General features: G+C 45.3%; 1 protein-coding gene across 16 annotated transcripts in view; it reads right to left on the bottom strand.

Annotated features, from left to right (window-relative positions):
• FOXP1 (forkhead box P1) overlaps positions 1-21,877 on the bottom strand; it is a 606,995-nt gene that overhangs the window by 56,449 nt on the left and 528,669 nt on the right. The window lies entirely within an intron of this gene.

Raw genomic sequence — 21,877 nt, 5'->3', positions numbered from 1 at the left:
TCTGACAAAAGGGCGAAGAAAACAAACACAAACTCATCAACTTCACTGTACTTAGAGCTCCAGCACAGGCTGAAAGACAGGGGGCAGATGAAGCTCAGAGGGGTCTAAAGGTAGGGGCGACCCTAAGACTCCCTGTGACATAGAACTGGTCACGGGTGACCGGGAGGTGTAGAGTAGACTGTGAGTGACTATTGTGATGACAAATGCTCACCAGGTTGGCCTTTAAGATGCGCAAACATTTCACTTACCTAGAGTAAGAGAAATATAGGAGATGGGGAAATAGAAGGACCCAGAGGGTCGTGGAAACCTGCAAGAAGAACATTATGATGGGTGGATCAGAGCCCAGGGGGTTCTGCTCAAACTCTTGTACTAACCAAGGACAACACAAGTGGTAAACATCGAACCCCTACCCAGATCTACCCAATGGACAGGACATTCTCCACAGTTATGTGGAGAGCGGGGACTGAGTCTGACATGAACTCTGGGGCCCCATATTTGACCACCTCTCTTTGGTGGGGAGGCCTGGTGGCACTCAAAGAATAAGCAGACTACCAAGATGAGACTTGATAGCCTATGACCATATAGTGGGGGAAGGAGGTCCTCCTTGGTCTTAGACCTAGGGGAGGGGAATAGGGTGAAAGTGGGAGGGAGGAAGGAATGGGAGGATACAAGTGATGGGATAACAATTGAGTTGTAATCTGAATAAATTAATAAAATAAATTTTAAAAAAGGAATGGCAAACATATCATCTGAAATGAAAGTGTGAGGAGTTTGGATCAATTGTTCCTTTTCTTTCTATACCTTCTTTTCCTTTCCTGTCCCTCCTCCCCATCTCCTCATGTCCCCCCTCCCCCCCCTTTCTCTCTCTTAGTTCAGGTGGCTTTGAACTCTATGTAGCCAAGAATAACCTTGAACCCCTGATCCTCCAGCCACCATCTGCCAAGCTCTGGGATTACTAGTGTGCACTATACTCTGCCAGGCCCTGGGTCGAATGTTCAGTAAATTTTTAGTTTGTTCTACTATAACCTCCCAGGTTGAATATTCCCGTGGGCAGGGATCCCTCATTCACTCCCACACACCAGACACCTGATACAGAGCTCCATAAATGCTATGTAGATTTATCAATGAAAAGACAGCCAACACCTTGCCCTATTTAATTTTTTGTATGGTGATATACTCAATATTTGCTTTCTCTTATTCTTGTAGGTAAAGACCAGATTTGTGCAAACCCACAGGAGAAAATATCACTAAAGATGCTTTCATGCTACTTAATTTTATTCAGACTCTGTGCAGAAAGATGCATTCCAGAAAAGCCAATTGATTTAAATCTTTCCTGATAATCCTTGCTACGTAAAAACTAAATATAATTTAACACGAGAACAGTGGTATCGTTTCAGATGTGAAGGAGTCAACGTGCCAGGGAAAGTATAATTACATATAGATACGAACTAGCTCCTGACACTACATGGTACTTATCAATGCGTTTACGTTTGCTATGGTGTGATGCCTCCATTCCCAATGACATTTGCTATGCTATTTCTGTTCGATTTATTTCCCCGACATTGACATGCACCAGCCCGCAGCCTTTCCTTTCACATTGGTGGGAGGGAAGATTTTTCTCTTCAGACACTGCTGGAGCTTGAACCGTGGGCCTTCTGCATACTGGGCAAGCGTGCTACACCCAAAACTACATCCGCAGGACTCGCGGAAAAGCTTGGGTGTTCATCACTGGCGAGTTCACTGTCTAGCTAAAACTGGGAACTGAGATTATCCCTGTCACCTGCCACAAGGACAACCTCTTAAGATTAGAGGTTGGAGACTTCGGTGGCATGTAGGCTATGGGTCCCTGTTGTGACGAAAGGTGGAAGAACTCTTGGCTAAGGAGAAAGAATACAGACTTCACCAAATCAAACCCGTCCTGCCAACCTACACGGCAGCTCTGCTATAGAAATCAATCCCACCACCCACAAGACCTGCAACTGTAACTCACCGACATGTCCTTCTGAGTCTCCTCTGAGCTCCTTTTTGTCCCATCCCAAATTTGCCTACTTGCTCTTTTTAAACTTGATTCATTTGTAGCAAGAGTCCACAACAGCGTCTACTGGTCAGCGTCTACCCCTCTCCCTACCCACCCACCACACCAGAATTAGAAACTGCATGTACTTGTTAGGTCAAGTCATGGAGAGCTGTGCTGATCTTTCTGCAATGGCTTAGAAGCATGGTTTTGTTGCTACTGCTCCTCAGAGCTCGTCCACTGAGAATGTGTGGCTCAACAGGCTTGTGAACGTTAGGAACCACTACTGCAGTCTCGTTTGAGAACGCTTGCGTTGCCCCTGTAGAAGTTCTGTACCTAGCAGCAGCCGCCCCCTACCTCCTCCCTGCCTGCAGCCCCCTACTGACCACTCACCTACTTCCAGACATCTGCCTGTTCTGTACACTTCAACAGAAACACTGTATGTGTTCCCCGGTGTGTAGTCTCCTTTACTTAGCATGTTTTAGAGGCTAACATACCCAAACAGCAGCTTTTTATGGCTGAATACTACTCCACTTGATTTCTGCAGCACATTTTTTGAAGCCAGGAATTTCTTAATGAAAAATCTAGGCATTGTTGGCACATATGAACACTGCCTTCTATGGACATGCCCATTCACATACCTGTTTAAATATATTTTCAAGGTCTTTTAACTTCAGTATTTTCTCAGAATTTCCTACAGGAGTACTGTATATCATTTCTACGCTCCTTCCCCCTCCTACCATACACCCTCAGCTCCCTCTCATACTCATGACTTGTCCTTTGTAAATTATTATTGTTACACATACATGTACATATGCACGTCTACTGAGTCCACTTACTGTGGCTCTTATGTACATGTGTTTAGGGTTGACCGCTCAGGACTGGGTGACCTATCAGGAGGCTCACCCTGACAGAAGACTGACTGTCCCTCTCCCAACACCTTTACAGCTCTTCACCTCAGGGTGGGGCCTTGTGAAATTTCCCTCATCCACGCTGCCATGTTAGCTGTGTTGTCACCACATAGGTCTTGTTTAGGTAGCTGGATTACTGAGATCTCATAGGTGCAGCTTGTCTGTCAAGTCTAGATAACACTGTCCCCAAACAGGCATCATGGTCCTCGGGCCCTTAGAATCATTCTGTGCCCTCTTCATCTTTTCTTTATTTGAAATAATTTCTTTTCACATTCTGATCACGGTTTCCCTTCCCCCATCTCCTCCCCACTCATCCAACTCATTGCCTCCCCCTCTCTAAAACAAACAAGCCAGAAACCAAAAACAAATCAACAACCAGAATATACATTTAAAAAGAAAACTGTTGGTGTGTATAGTAACTTAAATTTTATTTACTTATTTAGGTCTATGCATTTTATATACTGATTCATTTTGGTAAGGCTTGAATTGCCACCCTCTTTTTCTGTCTCCAAAGTCTTGGATTCTGGGCTTGCCATGCATATCTGGTCACGTGGTAAATCGCTCAATAGTCCAAGCACTAAGTTACATTCCTACAAACAGTGCTGCCACCTCCCCCCATCTTTTCCCCAACACTTGTTATTGTAGCTCTCTCAATTACTCACCAGACTGTGTGGAAGAAAAGCTGGCTGATTTTTTTTTCCCCCCAATTTGTAGCTGCCTAGTAAGTAACAAGGCTCAATGCATTTTTATAGCTGATTGGCCATTTGTGCATCTTCTTTAGAGAAATACCTACTCAAATTCTTTGCCTATTTTTAACTGCAATTGTTTTACTGTTGCTTCTTTTTTTCTGGTTACAAACAACTCAACAGCTGTAATTACATATATTTACACACATTTGGACTGTCTCCTACTTTCTTGTGTACTCTGAAACACAAAAATTTTTTATTTTGATAAAGTCAGATTTATGCATTTTTGTGTTATTTCCTTTTAACTTTGACATAGCATTTAAGACACTGTTACCTAGTTGAGGGCAAAGAAGATGTTCGTTCTTTTTAGAGCTTTATAGATTTTCCTCTCTCATGGCCTGTGATCCTCCCTCTCAACTGCATATGATACACGGCAAAGGTTCAGTTCTACCCTTTTTCATGTCACCTAGCACAATTTGATGAAAACATTTACCGCATTACCACTCACGTGGTCTCTTCTTGGCTAGGGGTCAACCGAACACAAGTGTAACATCAGGGCTGTGTTTTTACCTCACTTGCTCCAGACCCTCTTTCTCCATGGGGTGCTTCAGTCACGCCATGTGCTGTTCACAAAAGACCTCTAAAAGTCATAAAGCAACCCCTGAAATGAAATTCACTGCTAAGATAACTTTTGGGGTTTGATGAGTGGGGACAGGAATATTACATTTTTAATTAAAATAAAGGCTTAACAGCTGGATATTTTGGAGAACTGAATGCCTACAGGAAAACTTTTCCCAGACATTGTTCTTTCTTTCATGGGCTGACAAATCCTTCCAGAATGTGCTGTGGATGTCTTTGACATGGAAAAGGAGTGAACATACACATTGCAGGGGGGGGGGCGGGGGGCACTATTTCTACACAGGGAGAGCCAGGAGCTCGGCCAATGGACTCTCCATTTGTCAAGACTGCTGTGGTGATGGCTTCTCTGTTCTTCCTCCCTACTTCCTCATTAAAAAGCAGAAGGAACCACACAGGAGCCCCTCCCTGTGGTAAAAACTCCACCAAAATTCTACCAAGGATACCAGCTAAAATACGTCCCGGTCACACATCTTGTCACCACCAGCCAAGAGGAGTTCATGCTGAGGAATGGGTGCCACATGAGCTATGTCTTCTGATGAGGTGGTGTGTCATCTTCACTGCTGCTGTGGGACAGGAACTGGCTGCCACCCTCTCATCCATCCTGCTTGCCCCAAATACATGGGACCAATCCCCTTTCCAACCCCCTCTGAGTCTTTGTCCCCACCTACTAGAACTTTCACTGAATGAGGTAGCCGACAGCCCACATTTATGGAACTCTGGCTCTGAGACAAGCATCCAAGGATGCTAAAGATGGAGGCCCTTTTGCTCATGAGTACCCTATGACTCCTGACTGCTCAAGTTTCTCCCTCTCTGCTACCGTCCCAGTTCCCTGGCCTCCTGTGCATGTCCCCAACATTCCTCATGTTCGCACAGTAACACTGTAACCACAGAGTCCTGCCATCTCATATGCACCTCATGTGACTTTGGGTGGGAACGTTCTGCTCATTCCCAGCCCAAACACTAAGTGGGATGCTCCTGATGTCCAGAAATCTGTTCCCTTGCTACACAGTTCCAGGGCTATATATTACAGTGATAAAAGGCCCCTTACATTAATGTTAACCCATACTCATAACAATGAGTGCCAATGGAAGCCATGACTGAAAGAAAAGGAAAGAAAGAAGGGAGGGAAGAAAGAAAGAAGAAAGAAGGTCCCTACTTGTTTCTTTGCTCTCTCCCACTCCTTGCAGTCCTTACCTGCTACTTTGCCACCATGTTATCCATTCAATGAGACTAGAAACACCATTTTAGGGGCTTCTTGGGTATGAATATGAGAGGAAAATTTTGATTTGAGAGCTTTTTTAATGAGGACTTTGTGTAAAAAGATCCTATCAGACTTCTGTGTTAAGTTTGTATTTTTCTAAACCAAAGTGCCAAAGTTTGAGAAACATGACAGTACATCAATTTGAATCAAACATAGTCAATCAAATGATGTGGCAACGAACAGGATGAGATAGCCTTGGGCCTTGACCACCCGTGACCTGTAGATAACATAGTTGTAAAATAGATGATTCCTTAAATACGCTGTTCAACTTTATATTCAAAATTTTATTCCTGGAATATTTTGTTTTTCATGTGTGTTCCTGTCTATATTTATCTGTATGTGTGGTACAAGCACACTCTTGTATGCAGGGACATGAACCTGTCTGCATGGAGGTTAGAGGGGGCCTTTGGGTGAACATAATTCTCTCGGCCTTATTATCTTGAAACTGAACACAACTGGGCTGGAGTCCAAAAAGCCCCAGAGTTCCTCTTCTTTCTGCATCCCACTGTGCTACGGTTACAGATGAATATGTTGTCGTGTCTAGCTTTTTATGTGGGTGCTGGGGATTTGAACTCAGGTCCTCATGCTTGTGCAGCAAGTGCTCTTACTCAAGTTCCTCCCAAGCTTCGGGACGTGTTCTATTCTCCTCAAAATGGGCTGGAGGTCCAACCACATGTCGGCTCCATTTTCTCAAGTTTTCTTCTACAGCGGGGACAAGGTCTTGGGCCTAGCTACAGAAGCGCAAATGAGCTGTGGAAACAGGAGGACCAGTGACTGCAGCGCGGAGATGGCTTTTTATTTATACTCAACTCTGTATAAATAATCTCTGTTCTTTAGCGTCACAGGGGAGACATCACACTGACAGCTTTAACTGTCCCTTCTGACTCGTGGCTAGTTTTCTTGTTACCAGCCAGCTCACTCTTCTAAGAGTCTGCCACAAAGAGAAGAGGGCGTTTTACTGCAGCTCACTAACCCACGGAGCAAGAAGAAATGAAGATGGAGTCTTCGACACACTACAACGACCCAACAGGCATCTCTCTCACGGAGGAATCCCAGACAGTTAGTTTCATCATCTCAGTGTTCTCTTCTTTTTGGGATCATGTTTAATTAGAGGATTTCACCTTCCCTTGTGGTATGAAATTCTCCGGGACAACTTGCAACTGAAGGGACTGTGGATCAGTCTACTGAGTGCCAGGTGTATGCTTCTAAACAATAATTGAGAATTTTTGTGCACATCTGTTCTCAATATTGTGCCTTGAGATGAGGTGAGGTGACTCCCTTAACTAGTATTACATCTGAAATATGTAAGTGGTTAATGGCCCATGCCCAGGCTGGTTTTGCTGCTTGCTGCCAGTGTACAATATCCTGACAAACCCAGGTTCATGTTCTTGCAGTGGTCTTAGGCTTGGGCCCACTCCTGGCTGGCTGGCTGGGTCTGAGTAGAATACAAACACTTCCCCCATTTCTACTTATAGGTTTCTGATGGTCTAGATCAGAAGAAAATGTGAATGTGTTAGCACTGTGATTGCTCCATCTTAACATTTTACAAAATCTGTTAAACATAATACTAACTAATAAGCAGTAATTGATGTGGGAGGGGCTAGAGAGATGGCTCAGTAGTTAAAAGACTATTGACTGCTCTTCCAGAGGACCCCAGTTCGACTCCAAGTACCCACAACTGTCGGGTAGCTTCACTCCTAGGGAATCTAATGCCTTCTTCTGGCCTCTGTGGTGTACAAGACGTGAGGCAGGCAAAACATTCATACACATAAAATAAAGGCTAACTTTTTAAAAAGGCTGTAATGGGTACATACATATATGCTCCAAACTGAACACCACAGGAGAATGAGCTTCTGAGAGCTGACCAGGCTTAGGAGACAGTGTGCATGGTTCAGGATACTTGACACCTTCCCTCCTTGAACCGTTCTCAGAACAGCCCTTCCTCAGCATTCCCAGGGATGCAAATCACCTGGAGATGTTCTGGGAAGATTCTGACTCCGATGCCCAGGAGAAGGGCCTAGGAGTCCACATATCTAGTAAGTTCCTAGAGTCACTGGCATGTCTGGGCCACCCCAATGTTTACATCTAAATGCTAGGAATCTTAAGAACCCCTCTTCTGCAGCTGATGTCAGAAGGGCTGGGTGGAGGGCGGCACTCAGGACTACTTCTATTGAATGTGGTTTGAACTGCAAGGCTGAGATACAGAAATGGGTACTAAGGAGGCACTGGGCAGCCTTACCATTTAACAACTACAGACTCCTAAGAAGGCTCACTGGGCCCCTGGAACATACAAATTACATAGAAGGCTACTGTTGCTTTTGAGATACATACACATATCAGCAGGAAAGGCTAATGACAGGTCCTTCTCTGTTTCTGTTTACCAAACATGAACTTAGGGCAGGAGAGTCCTGTTGAGACATTTGGCTGCTGAGTTATGTCTGCGGAGTATCACACTGATCAGGAATATTCCAGCACACATAGCTGAAGCAACAAACTGGACAGCGTCTCAAAACTTCACAGTCTCCAAACTCTAGAACTGCTTTGGGCATCTTCTGAGCCTGGCTTCTACCCCTGAATCTGAAGGGGAAAGCATCTGTATGGGAGATGAAAAGACTTAAGGGAGAGTGGCTGCACGTTCTGAATTTTTCTCAGAAACCAGGCACAGCGTGCAAGCTAGACTTAGAAGCACTTGGTAGAGTATATACGTGGCCAAGGTCCTTTTCTCTACAAAGTGAGGAAATTCTACTGAAATACCCTATGCAATGATCACTCTTTACTCAAAGGTGTGCTGAGGAGGCTGGATGGAGCTGGTATGTGTAAGAAGACCCATAGACATAGTTTAATGTGTATTACCATATTTTTTGGACCATAAGATGCACCCTATTTTCCCCGCAAAAGTGGCGGGGCGGGGGATAGGGTGCACCTTATGGTCTAATTGCTGTTTTTACTGTTTTTCTTGTTTTACTGCTCTAAAATCTGGGTGTGTCTTATAGTCTGAAAAATATGGTACATGACTTCACAAGTGTCACTTAGAGGGTGGGATGTGTCCACTTTAAATTTTAAAAATGACTTGCTTTAAAGAGAACACTACAAATAATCCTACACGTATACATGCCAAACCCCAAAGCAGAGAGGCTCCTGTTTATATGGCTATAGAGTCACAAGCTAAAGCCTCTACGGGATCCATGCAGTAGCCTGATGTCTAGCTTTCTCTACTGACACCGACACAACAGCAAAGCTCTGAAGACACATTTCCTGTTTGCTTTCTACCAAGAAAGAACATTCTAGTCATCCTACATGTCCTGGGCAAAACTCACAGGGCCCTCCACTCCACAGAGCGCTGTGTCCAGTGCACCTGAGCAGAGCTGGTCAGTGCAGTGGTGGGGACATCTCTGTAGGCTGCTTAGCACTTGGAGGCTGAGTGCCACATTTGTTAGTGTGTTTGGCATTTAACCTCCATCACCTGATCATATCACCAATATGGCCTGACGCCCTTTTGTCAGCTACACCTGGAGGGACTTGTTTATCTGTGTTCCTAGTCACCAAGAGTGTGTGGCACAGCGGGACAATGGAGCAGGGGGCAGAATGAGCACTACAGAACTCAAGGCTGGCCAGGTCACACAGGGTGGGTAGTAACAGAGGCAGATCACCTGTATTTGCAATGTGACGAGCCAGGGAATAAAGAGATAAAGAGTGAGAGGCGGCGAAGGTCCAGTCATTGTTTTGAACACCAGCAAAGCCCGTTCAGAGTTTGCGACCAAGGCTTTATACCATTGGCCGAATTAACACCGGTGTCTCATTAAGAAAGCATAGAGCTTTCCAAGGCGTGCTGTGAGCAACTGTGTCAACACAGACACGGGGGCCACTAATCCAGAAGTTATTAACGCCACCGGGAAGGCATCTCTTTCTGTGTGTGTGCAGTGGTGAGTCACGGGATCACTGTGGAACCTTGGCCATATGTCAGAGGAGCTGATGTGTAACGCCCAGAACCCCCAAGACAGCAGCTGAAAGTTCCGACACCACTGCTTCAGGTGTCAGTCAACGCAGGACTTCCAGGATTTACCTCATTCTCCAGAGGTGGAAGACTCATGAGTGAGCAGCCGGATGAGGAGACGAAGGCAACAGGGAAGGGAGAAACAGGTAAGCTTGGGACACACTGCCACTGGCTCAAAACCACCGTGCTTTTTCGTTTCCCCAGAAACACATGCTATTTTATGTTAATTTTTTTTCCTTTGCAGAGGATAGTTCATCAATATCTCTGGGTAACCACCATAGCTCAGAGTTCCCAAATCAGGGTACATGCAGTTTCCAAGCAGCTAAGATACCACCGAAATGTCTAAAGCATGTGTGAGCGTAGATTTTAAATGTAGGTACTGCATACACACATCTTACTCTCTCAGCCTCTGGATGGATGATGAAGAATCCAGTGGCCTGAGCTGTGAATGATCAGTGGACACTTGTGCTCTGAAACAGTTATGTCCGATTCCCCAGCTGAGGAGAGAGGACTGAACAGGCCACCAACAGAGAGTGCTGTGACATGTCACCAGGGCCTTAAAGCATCTGTAGGAGCTCAGGCAAGAGTGAAATCTCAGCACACGGGGAAGCACAAAGGCACTAAATAGAGGAGTTTATACAAAGCCAGGCAGCACCTAGAGAGAACATAAAGGCCAACCCCTGGCTCTTTTACACTGGGCCACAGCCTTGAGGCCTTCCCCTGAGTGCCTGACCCCCCCCTCTCATGAAAGCCAGATTTTTCTCAGTTACCACACTTTACTCTGAACAGTGAGAAGACATCATCAAGCACCGTCACACACCCATAAAGGACAGCATGGCACACAGGTACCAACTGGTTCCCAGAGAACAGTTGATGGACACATCAGTTTTTAGACAACCCCCCCACACACACACACACCGTCACTTACTGAGTCAAAGCCATGTGCAGCATGGCCGGCCCTGCAGGTGCTGACGGTGCATGCTTTCTTAAGCTTCAACTCTACCTAGCACAAACCTACCTGCAGGTAATGCCTCAGGACACCCAACTGTATGTGCAATGAAGGGGCCAAAAGACTGAAGGGCTCTTAATGGGTTTGTGCCCGTCAATCTCTCACTGGCCCACTTTCTTCTCCACATCCACCCTGCAGTGGATTTACATCTACTAAGTGCCAGGCCAGTTGTGATGGGTAACAAGGATGTTGACATCAGATGAGACGGCTGACCTTCTCCCCCCCAAGCGGGGGGGGGGGGGGGGGGAGGGGGGGGCGAGGGCAGGGGGTTGGTGCACTTAAAATCCTTGCAAGAAGCATGTGTATGAAGGGATAACTGCACTCTGGTGTCCCTGCTGGCAGCCATGTTTATTTTTAGCAGACCGTATACTGTGTTAGATTTAGCTGCATGCTTCTGTCACAAGTGTCTGGCTCCACATTTGTCTCTCTGGTTAAACTGAGATCCCCAAGGGGAAGAGCTGTATCATTGTCGCCTTTCAATACCCAGAAACTATAATTGGTATAAAACACATCTGCTTTGAATTTATTGATAAATACATTCAACAGTAATGAACAGCCAGCCGTGAGGGCTGATAGGGACCTACTGTGTGCGGGCACCTAGAACATTTGTAAGTTCTTCGGTCATCATGGTTTACTCTATTGGCCAAACCCAGTAGGGTGTCTTATACTAATTCCAGAGGTGGAAAACTGGGGCCCACCAGGAGGAATTAGCTTGCTTTATGCAGCTTTGCCTTGGTGCCCATCTCCCTACACAAAGACCCTGACCTGGGTAAGACAGGGGTAGTGGCCTGACAAGGCATGCTCTACTTTTGCCTCTGCCTCAGGGCCTTTGCTTCTGCTGTGCCCTGAAGCTAGAGAACAGTTCCCTGACCCGTTCAAAGATCACTCACCAGCTCTGAACTGCCTGTTTATCCAATTAGTGACCTTAAGTCCGTGTGGTAACACAGCTCCTTTTTGGGCCTTCCTGGCCTGTTTAAGTGTCTTTTCATTACGGCATTGTGTTTTCTCTATTTCTCTTCTACTGCAGCGTACGTTCCCCCAGAAAATACTTTGAAGCCACACAGCCGTGACTCCCGGAGCCCAGCCGCCTGGTCTGCAGCTGCCATTGAGCAAGTCTGGTTGAGCAGATATGTTAGTACCGTCCCTTCCCTGACTTGTGTCCCACTTAGAAACACATTCTGCTGCTGTGGCTGCTGAACTCTGGACAACTTCCTCTTTGTCCTTGTTGAGTTTCTTTTGACTCCGGTCTGCGCCATCCTCTAATTTATTCAAACGCCACTGGATTATCCCAGCTCTTGGTGTCAATTTTTTTTTCTAATTAAAGTAAACTGCCATTTATTTCTCACACTGATCTTTAACACGAGACGTCTCGCTCTTGTCATAGCTATGACTCATATGGAGAAATGTGAGTTGAATATAGGGGCTCATGTGCACCAGGATCTTGCCGTCGATGGCTCAGATACAAAAGGAGAAACGTAACCACTGACAAGGATATGCGGTGACCTTGAATTGTACTGGGTAACTCAGCCTGCCTCTCTGGAAGCACACACTGCACACTTCACTCCCCCCCCCACCCCCACACACACACTGGAGGCTACTTTCCCCTTCTACCAGCCATTGGCACGTCCTCAAGCTCTTTCAATAGTCACAGCCAACGTGAAAAACACGAATTGTACACGAGATTCCTCAAAGATAGTCTTCCTCGAGTATTTTTTTTTTTAAAGGAAAGGGAGGAAAGAAAGAAAAGAGACCGGGCCTGCCCACAACTACTTCCCTTGAGGACTACACAGAGCTGCAAGTTGAAGGTCACGAGCCTCTGCCTGTTTAGGGAAGTCTTACAGGTAGATCACTTCATGGTCCGCAGTTGCTATGGGGTGTGTTTACCAAACAAGAGCACAAATAGTTACACAAAAGCAGAACATGATGTAGGGCCAGTGTCTAAACGGAGCCTGTGGTGCCTTCTGGTAAAATGTCCCAAGTGCCTTTAACAACACCCCTCCTTTCACCTCAGAGTCCTAGAGGGTCCCCCAGTTTCTGCAGAGCTCCCTCCAAGGGGAACATTTTGTTTCACCATTCTAAGGCTAGACACACACGGACACAGACATGGACACACACACACACACACACACACACACACACACACACACACACACACACACACTTTCCTTTTTTTTTTTAAGTCTTAGAAACCAAAATCATTTAGCTCAACAATTCAAGTTGGACAACTTTTTTTTTTTAACTATTTGTAAGAAAGGAAAAGGAACACACACACATACACAGAGAACACAAAAAGCATTTCAGTGTCTGGAAGAATTTGAGCACGTGGTCCTTACATTGAGTTACTCCTGAACGAGAGCCCAGAAGGGTTTCTGTATAGGACTTTCTAGTCGTCATGGATGTTTCGAGCACTTGAGTATCACCTGCTCACTTAGCTGAAACTGAAAGGAAACAAGTGTGTGCGTCTTAAGTTACGAGAGCACATGAGGGTGCATGTGTGTGTGTGTGTGTGTGTGTGTGTGTGTGTGTGTGTGTGTGATGTGTGCTTGCTGATCTACAATTAAATATGCCATACGAGAGAGGCGGCCACGGGCAGAGGCCGCTCTTCACACTACATTGACCACGGTTCCCACCCGGCGCAGCCCTGATGCCTTTCTGTGAATGGGACAGATTGCCATATGGATGAAGACACTGAACAAGCTGTACAACTCTTGGCGACATGTGCCCGGGGGATTGTCCCATATTAACGCCACCTGGGCTGTGGCAATTGTGCTCTGTCTGTGCGGTGGCACCGAGGAGCCCATAAGGATGTTATTTCTGAGTACACACAAAAAGGAAAATTGCAGTTAGGAGAATTCTCTGGCTAGCGGATGTGTTGCTCAATTCCCGAAGTAGTTTCCCAGAGGAGTGGTTATCTTCTGTATTCACACAGGCAGAAGTGACAGGCTGGAACACATATTAACAATTTCCCTTTGTGAGCTCTCGCTATTGTTTTAATGAGGAGACTACACTCTATAATATACTTGGGCCTTGACTGATCACAAAAGGGGGTAGAATAAAGAACTTCAGGCATGCTCTACATATGTAACGCGCGCTCCTGTGAATCACCCTGGTGAGCCAGCCTGCAAGAGGGGTATCTCCCCTACAAAGGCCCACAAAGGCAGGCTTGGGGAAGGACAGATGCAAGAAACAAACACTGCAAAGAACTGCCAGGGAACCGCACAGAAGAAGAGCATTTTTATGAATCTTGAGATGACAGCCATGTGACCTCTAGTTACATTCCTAGCAGTGGCCCCATTATTGACTTAGGAACATGGAGACTTGCCATTTATGAGAACAGGATGACCCTGAGTCTTAGCCAAGTCATATGGCTGCCTAGGTGGAGACTCTAGCCCTCCGCCGCCTCCTCTGGTTGTTTCTAATGCCCACTGAGGAGCCATTTCTCTTCAGCTAATCCAGGTGGGCCAGAGGTGAGGTTTAGCAGGAACCATTGTAGGTAAAGAATAAAAACCCAGCACAAGTCCCCAAAGCCTGGCTCTCACTCTTCTCCGGCTGCACACTTCCTTTACACCCTCAGTGTGCCACCAGTGTTAGAATGCAAACGCATGTCTGCAGAAGGAAGGGACACAGAGTGGGCCGGTACAGACCCAGGGACTAGGTGATGAACGCCACAAGATCAAAGACTATGAGGCCTCAAATACTATTTGGAGTGAAAAAAAAAATCTGGCAGATTAGGCAAAGTTAGGGATTCACAGCATCCAACATACAAAGGAAAAAAAAATTAAAATCAGCTAAATTTAAGAGAAACTTATAAAACGAACATAATTCCTTATGCCAATGATGTCATTTTATTGGAAAGCGTTTGTCAGTTAATCACAATAACCAGGGTGAGATTTATAGAGTCGAATGATGCTGTGTTATGGTAAAAGGCACTTTATGGAGGTAGCATACAACAGCTGTTTGAAAATGATGGGTTTTGGGTTTTTTTTCTTTTAATCACTCCACAAAGTGAACAGTCAAAAAAAAATCTATAAACCTTTCCCTTATGGCATTCTAACATTTTCGAGTTTCTCTCTCTGAGCCTGCCTCGCACGTGTGGATGACAGGATGCGCTGAGGCACCATGTCACACTTCCCTGAAAGAGTTCTCTCTTGTCCTTCTAAGGACACCCAGAAGAGCCACTCAGGAGCAATGAAACAAATAAACAGATTCCTATTTCTCAGGGCATGATGGCTGCCATGTGCCCTACAGTATGGTTGTGGTTCATTTCAAAAGGCTGCTGAGCCCCCACAGTGCTCCTATTTGAACTAAGCAAGAATTTTGTTTTTGTTTTTTTGGGGGAGTTGTTGTTGTTTTGAGACAGGGTTTCTCTGTGTAGCATTTGGCTATCCCAGACTTGCTTTGTAGACCAGGCTGCCCTCAAACTCACAGCGATCCACCGGCCTCTGCCACCTGAGTGCTAGGATTACAGGTGTCTGCCTCCACACCAGATATGCAAGATACTTCTGCCTCTAGTGATGCACTGGTGATGGGGATGAGAGCTGGCTTTCCAGCAAGATGATCACCACCCGGCCATCACCTGGAGTCTGCCCAGTTCTCCATGACCACTTGTCCTCCTGTCCCTCACTTTTCATGACATCAGTGGTCCCCACACTCTGCTGCACACACAATTACTTTCCAGCCTCTCTACTCTCTTCTTTGAAAACATGACAGGGAAGTGAGGTAGACAACTGGTACCATTCAAGTTCTTGAAATTCTTTCAAATTTTAGCAAGACAGACAGACAGGCTGGGAAAGAGACTACAGCCATTAGGGGTTACGGCCTCCAAGTCTGGACCTCTGAATTTGACTAACCAAACGTCCACCTTTGAGTTATAGTAGTTCTGAGGAGCTGTCCCCTGGGAACTAAGTAGTTGAGGGTAGGGAAGACCTAGAGACTAGTCTAATCCTCTGGGCGGTCACTATTACTGATTTAACTTCTGCAAGTTTTAGCATCTATCGGGGCTTGGGTGCAACATCTGTGCAAAAGGAGACAATAAAATTACCATGAGGATCAGACCAGAAAGACCAGGATCAGGGCCTATGCTACTCACTGGACACAGAGTTTCGCATACAATAATTGCTATAGAGACATTAGTTCTGTATCATCACCATGGCCCATCATCTTCTCATTTCCCAAAGAGTAAAAGAACAGAAAACCCAAAAGAGATCACGCCCCTTCCCTCTGGCCTCGGCGGCAAGACATGGTCCTCAACTCAAAGTCCTCAGTAACTCCTGAGGACCAAGGAGTGGGCAGGGCTGGTCTTTCCAGTGCTATGTCTACCAGCCTGTGAAGAGTAGCAAACCACTAGTTTTGTAGACCTATCTAGGATGTTAAGCAACTATGAGGAATAAATATGGCTTTTTGCACCAGCTGACTGCTGGTGAAGCTATTTTTTTTTTTTTAACTTGAATGAGCATCTGTGACCAACCTCTGGGGATCTATGACAACACACTTCCTAGTTTAGTAGGTCTCAAGTCAAGACACAGCACAACTCCAGGTCAGCACATCTGGATAGCAAGAGCATTTGTGTGACAAATATCAAGTCACATATACCTTAATAGACCGAGGGAATCCAAGCCCTAAAAAGTGGCCTGGAATGCTCAGCATTCAACAAAAACCTCCTCTACCCTGAATCCCCGACCCCGAGAAACAAACAAAACCCTAACAGTATCACTGCAGGATCTGAGAACAGCCTAATGGTTAAACAGGAAGCTTCCTTCACACTGGTCAGGTAATAAATGCGTCGCCTCAGTTCAGGTAAGTATCTTTGTTTTTAGTGAGTGGGCCGCTAGATTAGGCTTACAATACTCATGCTTGGCATTGTGAGATATGTAAGTCTCACATGAAAATAGGCAAATGAGCACAGCCCTGCCCCAACAAACTATTTACAGAATTATGCAGGGGGTTTGAATCTGGCTGGTGTGGACCTTTGTAATACATCATTTAAGTGTCTAGCATGGCAGCTTGTAGGAGCTATAAGTACAAAGCCGATATTTGATCATGCAGTATCTTCCAGAAATGCTTTAGTGGAAAGAATGATTACATTAGGGAGGTTTTCTCAGTGCTTTAAAAAAAAAGTGATTTACAAGAAACAAAAAATTTCAGGGTGAAAGTATTATTCACACACAAAAAAATGGAAACTTGAAATTACTGCTGAAATTTCTGATTCACCGGACCCTAAATGTCACTGTGAGAATATGCAAAGTTAAAGCTTCCTGCATCCAGAACGGTTTTGAACAACGGACTTCTACAACGCTAGTAATCCAGCCAAAGGTACCAACATCCATCAAAATCTGTTTGTTACTTTTAAAAAAGAAAAAGAAAAAACAAAACAACACACACACACACACACACACACACACACACACACACACACACACACCAGGGAAGTCCACATTTCCAAGCTCCTTGATGTTCACAAGTATCGAGGGCCACAAGCACAAATGTTTCTGAGATACAGGGGCCACAAATCAAAAAGACAACCACAGGCCAAGTGGAGGCTTTTGGGACTTACTCGGCGGCAGCTGCCAGCTGCACGGTGCAGAAAATGCAACAGGAATACACAAGACCAGGTCAACAGCGAGCCTAAGGGCACGGAAAGTAATACCACGCCTGGAGTGAGGGCAGGTTAGCTCTCACAGTGGCGAAGAGCTCCAGCGTGGGCCACCTGTGTCTTGTGAACAAACAGGCAGAGCAAGCACAGGCCACACAACCACAATCTTTGCAAAGCTGAGAGAAAAACTCTTTAACCAAAAGCTTTAAGGAAGTCTTGCAACGAATGTTGAGCAGAGCTGTGAATCTGAGAAATACTTGTTATAAAACATTTACTAATGGCTGAACTGAAGTCAAAAAGCTGAGAAGGACTGGGGGGGCGGGGCAGGGGGAGGGCAGGGAAGAACATTCCTAATTTGGACTGCAGAAGACAGCTTAAATAGAAGAAAGGCCACATGATGCATTCTGCAAGGGCACACAAGATTTATACGGCAGGGCAGAAAGCAAGAGGGAATGCCTGTAAAGACACAGGCTTGCTTACATTCATCTGTGTGCATTTTATGCAGGAGATTTGTTTTTTTAGCCTCGTATACTACTTCAGACCATAAGTGATTTATATCTTATGAAGCTCCTCCTCCCCTCATCAAAGATAGAAAGACTTAGGAACTATTTTATTTATAGGAAAATAAATAGGGAACTTATATTCCTTTAAGTGTTGTAACCTGCACACAACAATAGGTTATGATTGATGTTTGGTTGAATTGCAATTAAATTTAAATATTCTCTTAGGGACACTGGTTGTTAATTTCACTTAAGTATTCACTTCTATATTGAATGGAAAAACTTTAAAAGTCAGACTTGAATATCGATCTTGGCTATGGCACGAATCAGCCATAAAATTGTAGTGCTGTCGTCTAATGTCTGTAACTCAGCTTCCTCGCCTATAAAATGGGGCGAATGGTCCCCACTGCACTCCATGTAGTCCTGCGAATAAAATGAGACATCACCCCATACGCAAGAGACTAGCGTCAACTGGCAGCAAGAAGACACTGATTTAATGTGCCTTCCCTTCCCCGGTGCACAATAATATAATGTGATATTTAGAATTTTAATTCAGGCAATTACTTAAGTAGTAATTGCTATTTGTATTTACATAGCTGCTTTGATCCAAGAAGCTCAAAGGGCTTACTAAATTTAGCATTTTAATAAATGTTTCATTTGCATTCTGTTTACCCACACCAAAACTTTGAATTTCCTGAAGGGGGACAGTCCACAAGTAAAGTGAGCAAGGTAATGTCTTCACGGCATCCTAAGTCTCACTTATGTCTGTCTACTAAAAGGTTCTGGCTCCACAGCAGCAACGCACAAGCAAGGAGGCTGCAGCACACCTGCTTCCTCCCGTGTCTCCTCTTTAGCTTTGGGCACGCTCAACTTGATCCCACCATGCTTCTGGGAGGCACTGACAACGGGGGTGTTTATTGCACCAATGGCTTTATATATAATCAGCACAATAAACATTATTAAATTGTCAGGAGAGACTCAAAGCAGGAAGTGCGGCCACCGCACTGAATCCTAACGATGCTGACCGTCCACGACAGGATCTTAACGAGCCTTGATCTGAGTGTTGGCATCCGCCTCACAAATCACATGGGCCGCTCCTCCTCACGCGCTGCTGAATACTGATGGACGGCTCCACCCTGCGCAACAGGGAAGTGGGTTTCTATTGGCAATCTTTACCAAAGTGTGTTTCTTCCCTTCTCTACACTCAAGGGTTTACCCTGAATGATTTAATTATAATTTTCCTTGTGTAAGACAAATTAAAGAGGAGAGTAGGAGTGTCGTGCCAAAGCACATTATTTATCTCCTTAACAGATTGCAGCTCACCAAACCCCAGAGCTACTGCTGCGGCGGCTGCTCAGAGAAGCGGCAAAACGGAAGGGACAAGCGTGGGAGGACGGAGGTTTCCAAGTGCCATGGAGTAATGTGAGCCAGGTAGGGGCCTTACACGGCCCATGGCTTCAACAACAACAACAACAACAACAACAACAACAACAACAACAACCACCACCACCACCTCTCTCTTTCCCTCTCCAACCAATTTTCACTCGCAACACTCCTAGATCTATTCAGGAAAAAAACTTTCCCCCGAAGGCTGCTAACCGAGGACGGGGTTTGCCAGGTTGTGCAGGGTGGCACAGCCTCTTGCTTGCTCGGTTACTGCTCTTCAGCGTGGAGGGGAAAAGGCATGCCTGGCAATCAAGGGGGAGCTTGTACGGATACGCATTTCCCAAATGCCCTAGACAGCGAGGGATAAACGGCTTTCGTGGTAGCATGGAGAACTCCTGAGGAGTCTTCCTGACAGCACAAGCGAGAACACACTTCGGAAGTGACACAGCCCCCACCCTCAATCTTTATTCCTTCTCTTTTGCTAAAGTGGCCACCACGTATGGGATTTTAAAATCCACCATAATGACAGACAGACAGACAAACAAACAAACACACAGAATATCCACCCCTGGACAAGGTAAAGACATACTAATACTCAGTTTAAAGTACCTGTATCTATACAACACCAGCTAAAAGGTTATTGATTGTTGAATGACCAATTTTATAAGCTTAAAGCCACCAAGGCATCTTTAACCTGAGGTGTTATAATCCGTGCAGAAGCTGCTAGAAAAAGGTGGGACCTTCCCATGGTAGCTAAGCTTCTGCTCACCGTAGACACTGCCCTGCCTTCACCACAGACCAAAACAAAATGCCTTCACTAGAACCTCCTCTGAATCCAGCCACCACTGGCAGCGCGTCAGACAAAATACAATGGGGCAATCAAGGGAGTGAGCAACATCATGTAATTTTCTAGTCCCCTTCTCTCTGCATGTGTAACAAAAACGCAGCCTGTTCTCGCATCCAGATCCAGGCTGGTGGAAATCTCGATTCTCTTCTGATCCACAGTCTAATTTTAGCAGGAGATTAAATGCAACATTTGTGCAGATAAATAAGGACCACAAAAAAAAAAAAATCAAACAAACTTAGTCTCCAGGAATTGGACTGTGTCTTAGATCCACTTACTCTCCAATGTGTCCTAAGACATGAAAAGGCCTATTCTTCCCCGGCTTGCGTCCTTGCTGTACTGTCACCAGACTGCAGATATATAACCTTTTAGGATGAAACCGAGCACAGTGCATCTAAACAGAGAGAGTTTTCTGTGTCACAGAAAATCGGTGCAGTCTCCACAGCGGCCGACAAGATTGCAACAAATACCTTAAGTGCATCAGTCGGCATTTTTCAGTGCACGGTCTCCTGCTCCGCCTATGGATAAAGATGTAATTCAATCGCTCTGCAGCAAATGGACAGCATCAAGCCCGGGACAGGGAAAGCCGGTACCACAAAGGGCGGCAGCCTCGACTCTCCTTTAAAGCCATCTAAGGCTTGCCACTTGGAAAATTAAAAAGAAAAGCAATAAGGACATTGTAATAGATTCCAAGGTGAGACCGAAGGTTGGTTTCCAGGTACATTCGTCCCTCGCTTCTAGAAGGCTGTGTCTGGCCCCAACTACAAGCTGATCCTTCCTGTTTGCCATTCTCTTCTTCAGTTCCTCCTAGACATCTACGTTTAAAGCATCTTTTAGTCCTTTCCATGTCTACCAGAGACATTCCAAAGAAATCTTCAAGGAGGCTTGCAGTTACTCATTATGGCATATGTGTTATGCTCATCAACGAAAGTCTGATAGTTCTTAAGCTCAAATCCGATACACACACACACACACACACACACACACACACGTATAAGTATGTGCGCCACTCAAGAGAGATACCTTCTGGGACACGGAAAGCATCACAGAGAGTACCTATGAAGGTCACATCTAGGCTATGTGAGCGTGTGTCAAGCACATGTGGCACAGTCATCCACTGCTCCTGCAGACGTGATGGGATGGCCAAAACAACCGAATATAAAACCAAGCACACAAGAAAAGCATAACACAACCAAGGCATGAGGTAACACATGATGTAGGAGGCTGCTGGCACACTAGCATGATGAAATCTTTTTCTATGGGGAGAGGTACAAACAGAAGTGCATCCTAAACTAACAATTACACGGACAAGTACAGTGAGCATGTCAACTGGTTGCATCGTCACTGTCAAGGGTTGTGCCCTGCTCATAACTGTATGTGTTGTACTTTTACACAACTGACAAGACAATGACTTTATTACGTGACCTTGGCTACAAATACTGGGGTGATGCCTCCATCTATTCAGTTATGATGACTATGTTGTAAGTGATGGGATTTTTTTTTTCATTGCCATTAGGTTTTCCGGCCACCACTGTACAGGTGGTCACACAACAACACATCACAGCGCAATTGCGCAGAATTGTGGGTTGTATTTCAGACAGTAGTTTTCTAATATAGCTTTCTCACTGTGTCATTCGTGCTTTACAGACTAAATGTAGAATTTTCTTTTGCCTGATAAATATTTTGCTATGAGAAATTGTTGGTAAGCTTCTTACCCTCTGTGTCTGCAAGCTCTACATGTGAAATGTATAGGAAGGGGTCTAAAAATAGTGAGGAGCAAAAAGTGCTCCATTTGAGGGGCATTATATATTCTATTTCTGAAGTGTACTTCAACATTGGCAATGCTGCTTCTGGGCTTAGCAGAATGAACAAACAGCTTCATTTCCTTAGTACTTGAGGCTAACATGACCCAGTCAGGATCTTAGAAACAGTCTAAGCTCTAACTATCATTCATCAAAAGCTCGAGGCATTGAAAATATAAAGCCTTGGGGCTGGAGAGATGGCTCAGTGGTTAAGAGCACTGTCGGTTCTTCCAAAGGAC

Source organism: Acomys minous (genome assembly GCF_964271855.1).
Source record: "Acomys minous genome assembly, chromosome: 17".
In the NCBI taxonomy this organism is placed as follows: domain Eukaryota; kingdom Metazoa; phylum Chordata; class Mammalia; order Rodentia; family Muridae; genus Acomys; species Acomys minous.
Note: the sequence above shows the minus strand (reverse complement) of the source record. Positions and strands in the feature narration are given on the sequence as shown.